Consider the following 10,000-nt stretch of genomic DNA (forward strand, 5'->3'; position numbering starts at 1 on the left):
TTAACACACACACACTCACACACACAGGAAGTGATGTCACAGGTCACCTGACCTCTCTGTCCTCAGACGAAGGAGTTCATCCACTCAGACCTTCTGGCTCAACTCTACTCCTGTGGAGACCAGAACACCCTGATGGAGGAGTCCCAGCAACAGGCCCAGCACCGTGATGAGACGCTGAAGATGTACCACGCTCTCCGTGAAGGTCTCCACATCATCGGTGACATCAGCACGTCCACCATCACCACGACGATGCCTCCTCCGGTGGACGACTCGTGGCTTCAGGTCACCGGGATGCCGTCAGGACGCAGGTAACCTAGCCGCAGGTCCACGGCCCCGGTAACCGTGTCCCGAGTCACCGAGTCTCTCTGTTGGTCTCTGCAGGTCCCCCATGTCCAGCCCGACCCCCCAGCGTCGGGCCCCTCCTGGTCCTCCTCGTGGTCGAGCGGCCCCCGGTCCTCCTTCTCGTCCCGCGGTGTCTCCTGATCCAGGACCCCCCTCCATCCCCTCCAGACCCAACAGAGCGGCGCCCCCAGGAGTCCCCAGGTACCGACACACACATACAGAGGTCAGAGGTCGTGATGTGTTCAAAGACTGTCAGCAGAAAGAGTTCTCTGATCAAACGTCACTGTTTTAGATTATTTATTTATTTTGCACCATTCAAACAGTAAATTAAAAATAAAGAAAGATAACAGAGATAATATCACAGAGCGGGAAGAGGCAGGAAGCCAACCTCCACCTCTGTAATGTGAAGATAAATAAGATATGCAGAGACGTTCCATCACAACAAGAGGAAGAAGATACACATGATGTTACTGTGTGTGTGTGTGTGTGTGTGTGTGTGTGTGTGATCAGGATGTTGGTTTATACACTGCAGTAACTCATAAGCAATATTAATGTTACAAGTCTCTGTGAGTGAAACAACTATGAATGTAATATCACAGCTAAACTAGAAAGACATGAACACTAACACATAAAACAGCACCACATGTTCTTTGAGGCGTCTTTTAAGCATGTTTCTGTTAGGTGGGAAAGGTTCCCTTAATCTTATTATTATAATATTATAGATAATATATATCATATAATATAATTATTATTATCATATTATATTATATATGTTGTAGTTTGTTTTATTAGAACACACCAGACTGAAAAACAAGCGTATTTTCTGGTGACAGTTTCTTCTTTGTTGGTGCTTTAGAATGAAAGCAGAGATCCACAAACGATCTGCAGACTCTCTTCTTCTTCTTCTCTTCTCCTCCATCACTCTTTGTTGTCCTGTCTGTCTCTCTCTACCTGTCTCTCTGTCTGTGTGTATACCTGTCTCTCTACCTGTCTCTGTCTGTCTCTCTACCTGTCTCTCTGTCTGTATCTCTACCTGTCTCTCTGTCTCTCTCTCTATCTGTCTCTCTGTCTGTGTGTATACCTGTCTCTCTACCTGTGTGTATACCTGTCTCTCTACCTGTCTCTGTCTGTCTCTCTACCTGTCTCTCTGTCTCTCTACCTGTCTCTCTGTCTCTCTCTACCTGTCTCTGTCTGTGTGTATACCTGTCTCTGTCTGTGTGTATACCTGTCTCTCTACCTGTCTCTGTCTGTCTCTCTACCTGTCTCTCTGTCTGTATCTCTACCTGTCTCTCTGTCTCTCTCTCTATCTGTCTCTCTGTCTGTGTGTATACCTGTCTCTCTACCTGTCTGTCTGTCTCTCTACCTGTCTCTCTGTCTCTCTACCTGTCTCTCTGTCTCTCTCTCTACCTGTCTCTGTCTGTGTGTATACCTGTCTCTCTACCTGTCTCTGTCTGTCTCTCTACCTGTCTCTCTGTCTGTATCTCTACCTGTCTCTCTGTCTCTCTCTCTATCTGTCTCTCTGTCTGTGTGTATACCTGTCTCTCTACCTGTCTGTCTGCCTGTCTCTCTCTGTTTGTGTGATCCTGGTCCAACAGTACCTTATAGGTTAAAAAGAGCTCTCAGGTGTGTTAGCGTCAGAGCAGGTAGCCCCGCCCCTGGCCCCGCCCCCTCATAATGACCATGTATGGTTATTTTTTCAGAATCTCTATCAGTGACCAGTGAGGAGTTCACCAATGGTACGTCAGCTGTCTCTCACCAACTCTGTGTCTCATCGTCCAATCATATCGCTGTCCTCGCCATGTGACTCCGCCCCCCCAGCATCATAATGAGTCATCGCTAATGATGATGAAATAACATCAGCTGTGTGATTGACAGCTCCATCAACCTGTTACTGTCTGTCTGTCTGTCTATATACACAATATACAACATACACAGAGTATACACACAATATATACTCAATGATTTTGAAATAACATTGGTGGAGCTTGGTCCAACTGGTCCCAACTGGTTTCATCTAGAGCAGGGATTCCCAAAGTGTGGTGCATGCACCCCTGGGGGTGCGCGAGCTGCCTCTAGGGGGTGCGTGAGAGGAAAAGTGTAATGGCGGTCTGATGGTGTAATAATATTAAATATTTTTTTTTAAATGTAATTTTTATTTAAAAAGTGGGATTTTTCACGAAATAAAAACATGAATTCTAAAAATTCCCTTTGTAAGATTTAAATTGAAAAGTCTTCCGGCAGACTTGCCACCTGCCGCCAGTCGTACACACTAGCCAGCCTAGCTTGTGCAGCTAACGTCAGCTAACAGCGAACTTCATGCATTCAGCAACATTCATGCAAATATGCTAAACTGGCTGAAATCGGGGAAACTGTCAGTTGGGACATCTGAAGCTATCAGTCGTAAAAGAGGAGAGGGACAGAGAGAGAGAGAGAGAGAGAGAGAGAGACAGAGAGAGAGAGAGAGACAGAGAGAGAGAGAGAGAGAGATTTTTTTTTTTTGATTTTTTAAAAAACCTTTATTTTACGTTTTTTTTTTTGGTCTTTCCTCAAGTAATATGAACAAACAAAAACATCGTTGCCGTGGCAACGGATTAGAAGCAACTCTTCACAACAAAACAAAAACAAAAACCAATCAAAAATAGTGTCTTTTCACAATATGTACACGAATCGTTGAGTTCATTCAGCTCTGCACTTAATCCGAGATCTGAAACTGATCTGTAGAGTCAGGAGTTCAGGATGCTCCTGCTCCGCCGGTTGAGTCCTCAGAGGGTCCAGCATGCTGCTGAGACCTGGGTCGTGCCGTCCTGGATGCCCGTCCTGGCTCCGTCCCCCAGCGGTCCGTAAAACAGCCGGTGTGGGGACGTGGGCCCCGGTCCCTTTACTTAACTCCATCTTTGTTCATCCCTTTCCTTAATGTCTGAACGATCTTCTTTAGTCTGAAGCCCTCCTGCTTCGTGAGGCCTCCTCTGTCCTTGCACCTCATGTGCGATCTGGCCGAGCTGGAGAGCTTCTCCGTGTCAGAGAGGTAGTCCTCCACTCTGGCTCCTTTCACGTTCTTGCTCTTCTTCAGATACTCCTGTATCTCCTCCACACTGTATCCTTCAGAGTCTTTCCGGCTGCCAGCCTCGTGTTTAGAGGGCCCACTTTCAGCAGCAGCGTCTTTCTCCAGACTGGATTCAGAGTCCGTCTCCAGACTGGGCTCACTCTCAGCAGCACCTACACTTGCTGTCATCGCCACTTTTTTGGCCTGTGAATTTCCACGATTTTCCCCCTTCTTTCTCTTCATCCGAGGACCCTTGAGCTGCTCCTCGTCTTCCTCCATATCTACCTCACTACCTTCCTCCACCTGTCCTCCAGTACTCTTCCTCACTCCCTGCAGCCCACTTGTCTCCTCCACCCTCACCTCTTGGGCCACCCCCGTCTCCTCCACCCTCACCTCCTGGGCCACACCCGTCCCCTCCACCCTCACCTCTTGGGCCACACTTATCGCCTCCCCCCTCACCTCCTGGGCCGCACTTGTCTCCTCCCCCCTCACCTCCTGGGCCACACTTGTCTCCTCCCCCCTCACCTCCTGGGCCGCACTTGTCTCCTCCACCCTCACCCCCTGGGCCGCACTTGTCCCCTCCCCCCTCACCTCCTGGGCCGCACTTGCCTCCTCCCCCCTCACCTCCTGGGCCACACTTGTCTCCTCCCCCCTCACCTCCTGGGCCGCACTTGTCTCCTCCCCCCCTCGCCTCCTGGGCCACACTTGTCTCCTCCACCCTCGCCTCCTGAGCTCCACTTGTCCCCTCATGTCCGTCCTGCTTGTCCCCTCTGCCCTCCTCCTCAGTGCCTTTCTGGTTCTGGTCCTCATGAGACCCATTTTCCCCACGACACTCTCTGCTCATATGTCCTTCTTTCCCACAGCTGTAACATTTAAACCCCTCAGTCTTCGCAAAAATGACATATTCAAAGTCCTCTACAGTGATTTTGAACACGAGGTTCACCTCCCTGCTCCTGTTGCTGGGGATCATGCGGACCTGTCTCCTGTGAGACACTACGTGTTGTAACAGCGGGGACTTGAACCCCGAGGACATTCTCCTAACCGGAGACACCACCTTCCCGTGTTTGGCCAGCTCTCTGATGATGTCATCGTTCCTAATGAACGGAGGAACGTTCGATACGGTGACTGTTACTGCCGGTGAGCTGAGAGCGTAAGCGGGTAGGAAAAGCTCGCCCACCTCGACCCCGGTCTCCGCCACCACTTCCGCAGCTTCTACGCAATCCAAAAATACGACCACATTGCTGTTCATCCGTGCTGCGGACTTCACGCTGCTGTGGCCGACAAGATCACCTACTGCCAGACTGATTTGCTCCACCGAACACCCGAACCGCGGCGGGATCCGCACCCCGTGCTTCCTGGTCAAATCAATGAGGCTCATGGCGGCGCCTCGCCGCCGACAGCTCGCGCTGATCGGCTACAAACACCCCCAAACAAAGACCCTAAAAGTGCACACACACCCCCGTGAACCCTCCACACTACACTACACTACCATCCCCAACATTACCCAACGAAGAAAAATGCCGAAAAAACCGTAAATTCTCGCTCTCAAAAACTCCGCTCCTGCAGCTCCGCACACCTCCGTCCACTCAGAGAGAGAGAGAGAGAGAGAGGGACAGAGAGAGAGGGAGAGAGAGAGAGAGAGAGAGAGAGAGAGAGAGAGAGGGACAGAGAGAGAGAGAGAGAGAGAGGGACAGAGAGAGAGAGAGAGAGAGAGAGAGAGAGAGAGAGAGAGACAGAGAGAGACAGAGAGAGAGAGAGAGAGAGAGAGAGGGACAGAGAGAGAGGGAGAGAGAGAGAGACAGAGAGAGAGAGAGAGAGAGAGAGAGAGAGAGAGAGGGACAGAGAGAGAGAGAGAGAGAGAGAGGGACAGAGAGAGAGAGATAGGGACAGAGAGAGAGAGAGAGAGAGAGAGGGACAGAGAGAGAGAGAGAGAGAGAGAGAGGACAGAGAGAGAGAGAGAGAGAGAGAGAGAGAGAGGGAGACAGAGAGAGAGAGAGAGAGAGAGAGAGAGGAGCACATCGGCCCATCGCGGAGTCAAGGTGAAAAAAGAGGAAACGAGAGTGAGCATCAGACTGGGAAAAAAAGAGGAAATATGATGAAAAGTATGTGTGTCTGGGCTTCACTTGTATTGGCAACGCAGATTCCCCAAAGCCACAGTGCGTGGTGTGCAGTGAGGTTCTGGCGAACAGTCTGAAGCTCTTATTTACGTCGCCACCTGAACACCAAGCACGCAAGTGCAAGTCAAAAGCCCCTTACATTCTTTATATCGACATCGGAGGAGTTACAAAACAGCCAAAAACAACTGGAGTCTCATTCATGTGTTGGTCTATAAATGACGCACTACGGGCTTCATATCAGTTACAGAATAGCGAGAAAGGGGCTACCGCACACAATCACTGAAGACGTGAGCTTGCCAGCTGCCAGAGAGATGGTGGAATGTATGATTGGAGAGAAAGAAGCAAACAAGTTGGACATGATCCCGGTGTCCAACAACACTGTGTCGCCGCATCGATGCTTTGTCCGAAGACATCCTGGCTGCATTAGTCGCTCATTAATTGTAAATGAAATGTGATAATCTGCCTCTGAGCCTGTGCGTGTGTCCTCGCATCCGTATTGCTCTTTAAAAGTGACGCCTTGTGTCACTGAAAGATATTGAAACTTTGTTGCAGTGTTTCAGGGCGTTTTCACACCTTCAGTTCGTTTGCTTTGTTGCAGTTGCTCCTTTGTTCAGTTTGTGTTCACACTGCAACATTTAACAGCGGACTAAATCTTGTAAACAAATGCCACGCGCGAGCAAACTGTTCTCTCATTGGTCCGATTCTTATGCGGCTATGAAGGCTTAAAAGGCTCTGTTGCTTTTTTATTTATTTTTTATTAAGGGGGGGGGGGGGGTGCGCGAACCCGGTCGGGATGTAGAAGGGGGTGCGCGGCCTAAAAAGTTTGGGAACCGCTGATCTAGGTGGAGCTTGTTCCTACTGGTTTCAGCTTGGTTCAACTGGTCCCATCTGGTAAATAGGTCCCAGCTGGTCCAAACATATTCTTTTGCGTTCCCACTGGTTCCAACTGGTTTCAGAAGGTTTCTACTTGTTCCAATAGCTGTTTACTGGGTTATTAATGGATTAAACTGGTGCTCATGTCTGTTAGATCCAATCAATTCTAACTACATTGTTACTCTACTGTACTTCTACTCTACTGTACTTCGAACATACTGTACTTCTACTCCTTCAGTACTTTTACTACCCTGTTGTACTCTCCTGACCTCCTAACTGGTTTAACCCTGAATTCCTCCACTGGTTCTTGCTGGTTGTAACTGGTTCTCACTGGAACTAACAGTCATTTTTGACCCTTTAACCCTCCTGCCTGATTCACTATTGTTCTCTTTTCTTTTCTCTTCACATTCGTTTCTCCTCCCAGTCGTCCCAGTAAAGGAAGCCCCGCCCACGGAGAGAGTCCCCAGTCTTCTATTGAGGGTTAAACCTGAACCCAGTGTGTGTTTGTGTCTCTACTGAACTGTTCTACTGGTCTCTACTGGTGCTGTGTTACTGTGAACTTTACAAGTAATCATGATATTGATTATCTGCACATTATGACTGTGAAATGATCAGTAATATTCAGTGTATTGATATGTGGTCCAGCTGTCTGTCTGCTGTCAAGAGAGTGAGACAGGTCAGCCGCCTGTCTGTCATCACATCAACACAAGGTGAAGAAGAGCTCTCACTCCTCTCTGGATGTTCACAGCTAGCCCGTTAGCTAGCATCAACTCCTGGATTATAATCATTTGATTCGATTTTTTATTCTTTGGTCTCTCTTGTATAAAGCTGATGAAATGTTCTTACTTATGCTGAAATGCTGCATTATGGGAACTTTATTTTACAGTGTAAAGTTTCATATTATTTTAACTATTATTTGTGATGTTATTTTGTAATATGCATTAATCTATTTATTTATTTATTTCAGAATATGTTAACATGTTATTATTGATCTTCTATGTGGATGTCCAGTCAGTGCTGATGGGTAATGTAGTCCAGACATGAATTCCCATTGCTGCTGTATTGACCCAGGAAGCTGCCGAGCCGTGCCGGCTGTGCCTACATGTACCAGAATGTATTGCACATGTCTGACAAACAAACAATAAACTCATAGAACGTCATTGAAGGAATAACACCATAAACTTTAGTGTTCCGATTTCTTCACTGAACTAAGACTACCCGGTTCTAACTGGTTCTAACTGGTTGCAGTTGGTTCCAACTGGTTCTAACTGGATGTGACTCGTTCCAGTTGGTTCCAACTGGATCTAACTGGTTCCAGCTGGATGTGACTGGTTCTAGTTGGTTCCAACTGGATATAACTGGTTCCAGTTGGTTCCAACTGGTTCTAACTGGATGTGACTTGTTCTAGTTGGTTCCAACTGGATCTGATTGGTTCCAGCTGGATGTGACTGGTTCTAGTTGGTTCCAGGTGGATCTAACTGGTTCTAGTTGGTTCCAACTGTTTTTTAAACGCATTGACCCAGTTAGCAGCAGAAGCTCAACAACAACAACCATCTAATAATCACCAGTGAGTCAAAAACTTCATATTTTATTTTTTGGTATTTTTTCATCATTCAAGATTACATTTTTGGTGAGTTCGATGTTGTTTTGATTTCATAAATTGATGACATCATTTTAACGTGAACCAGCTGAATCCTGTTTGTTTATAAATCGTAAATTGTTTCCAGGAAACTCGCGAGGAAATAATCTGAAATAAAGGATTTTTCAATCAATTGAAATAAAACAACAATGTGAATATTAATGTATCCAATAGTTTGTTATATTCCTCTCATGAGTTTATTTGAGTTTATGAAATGTTAATTTATCAAAGTTTTACTTAAGAACGAATCCAGGAGATGAAATGTTGACGTGTTTATTGTTCATCATCAGACTGTAAGAATCTGAAGCGTAAGAATCTGAAGTGTAAGAGTCTAAAGCGTAAGAATCTAAAGTGTAAGAATCTAAAGCGTAAGAATCTAAAGCGTAAGAATCTAAAGCGTAAGAATCTAAAGCGTAAGAATCTAAAGCGTAAGAATCTAAAGCGTAAGAATCTAAAGCGTAAGAATCTAAAGCGTAAGAATCTGAAGCGTAAGAATCTAAAGTGTAAGAATCTAAAGTGTAAGAATCTGAAGCGTAAGAATCTGAAGCGTAAGAATCTGAAGCGTAAGAATCTAAAGTGTAAGAATCTGAAGCGTAAGAATCTAAAGTGTAATGCTGCGTTCACACCGGTCGCGTTGATTTTTTGACGCGCGTCGAGATTACATACAAAGTCTCTGCACAGACACGATGAGACTGGCGCGCCGCAATTTTGCGATGGCGCGGCGCGTTGGACGCGTTATTGCAGTGCGGTGGACGCGTTGGACGCCGCAAAATCGCCAACGCGCGAGTTGAAATTTTTCAACTTCAGCGACATAATCGCGTGGCGCTGTGGCGCGATAGCCTATCAGCGTTGAGTTGCTCCCCCTGTCGTCACTGACTTCCTGCCGTTGTTGAATCAGGAAATAAATCCTGTAGCCGTCTGTGTTCACCCAGAGCTCTACGATACCTCATATCAACAGAGACCGGACCAAACTATGTGTATGCATGTGTGTGTAAACCATACGGTACAAACAATGAATACACGCTGCCGTATTTACGTCTACGTGACGTTATTGAGTGCTGGTGGAGCTGCTACGATGTTAGCATAGCCTAGCACCGATCCATCAGAGCTCCATTGAGAAGACCAGTAACCTACAAATCGGCATCATTACGTAGTTATTTCGGAGTCCCTTTTTGTCGGAGAAGACAAGTACAAATCGGTATCATTACGTTGTTATTTCGGAGTCCCTTTTTGTCGGTTTATTGCCGTTGAATCACAGCCAAATCAGTTTATTTTGTGTTCCTACAGCTGTAGTAAACAGCGACCGGTGGCTTGCTAGACAGTGAATACAGCTCGATACAATCCACGGAGCTCCTCTGAACAATGTTATGAACCAGACATGACGGCGTTTGGCATTCCGATGTTTGAGGGACTTCCACAACACGTACAAAGCAGCAATTGTCCTTATTCCTTTCACGGTTGACAGCGGAAAGAAATGGCGGCCAGGTGAACGGCTTCCAGGACGATAAACCACGCCCCCTCTCCGGCGCTACGAGATTTTGCGGCGTTTGGTGTGAACACAACCGGCGGCGCGTTGGACACGATTGTGCAGTGCGTTGGACGCTTTTTTGCAGTGCGTCAAAAAATCAACGCGACCGGTGTGAATGCAGCATAAGAATCTGAAGTGTAATGCTGCGTTCACACCGGTCGCGTTGATTTTTGAAGCGTAAGAATCTGAAGTGTAAGAATCTGAAGCGTAAGAATCTGAAGTGTAAGAATCTAAAGTGTAAGAATCTGAAGCGTAAGAATCTAAAGTGTAAGAATCTGAAGTGTAACTGCTGATCTATTTATTCAGTTTGTGTTTGTTGTTCATGTGGTGGTTCTGTTGAGTCCAGTTCTGAGCTGTGTTCAACACAGCACATGTTTCACTATGTTAGCAGAGCGTTAGCTGAACGTTAGCAGAGCGTTAGCTGAACAATAGCAGAGCGTTAGCTGAACGTTAGCTGA

The 10,000-nt window shown here is 46.8% G+C and overlaps 1 pseudogene across 1 annotated transcript in view; it reads left to right on the top strand.

Annotated features, from left to right (window-relative positions):
* LOC306778461 (dynamin-1-like) overlaps positions 1–6,860 on the top strand; it is a 44,830-nt pseudogene extending 37,970 nt beyond the window's left edge. Inside the window, exons 20-22 of the transcript XR_013773157.1 lie at positions 67–308; positions 382–543; positions 6,800–6,860. The product of XR_013773157.1 is annotated as a dynamin-1-like (transcript). The remainder of the gene's footprint in view (positions 1–66; positions 309–381; positions 544–6,799) is intronic.
* The last annotated feature ends 3,140 nt before the right edge of the window (positions 6,861–10,000 follow it).

This window comes from Melanostigma gelatinosum, assembly GCF_949748355.1.
Source record: "Melanostigma gelatinosum genome assembly, chromosome: 6".
In the NCBI taxonomy this organism is placed as follows: Eukaryota; Metazoa; Chordata; class Actinopteri; order Perciformes; family Zoarcidae; genus Melanostigma; species Melanostigma gelatinosum.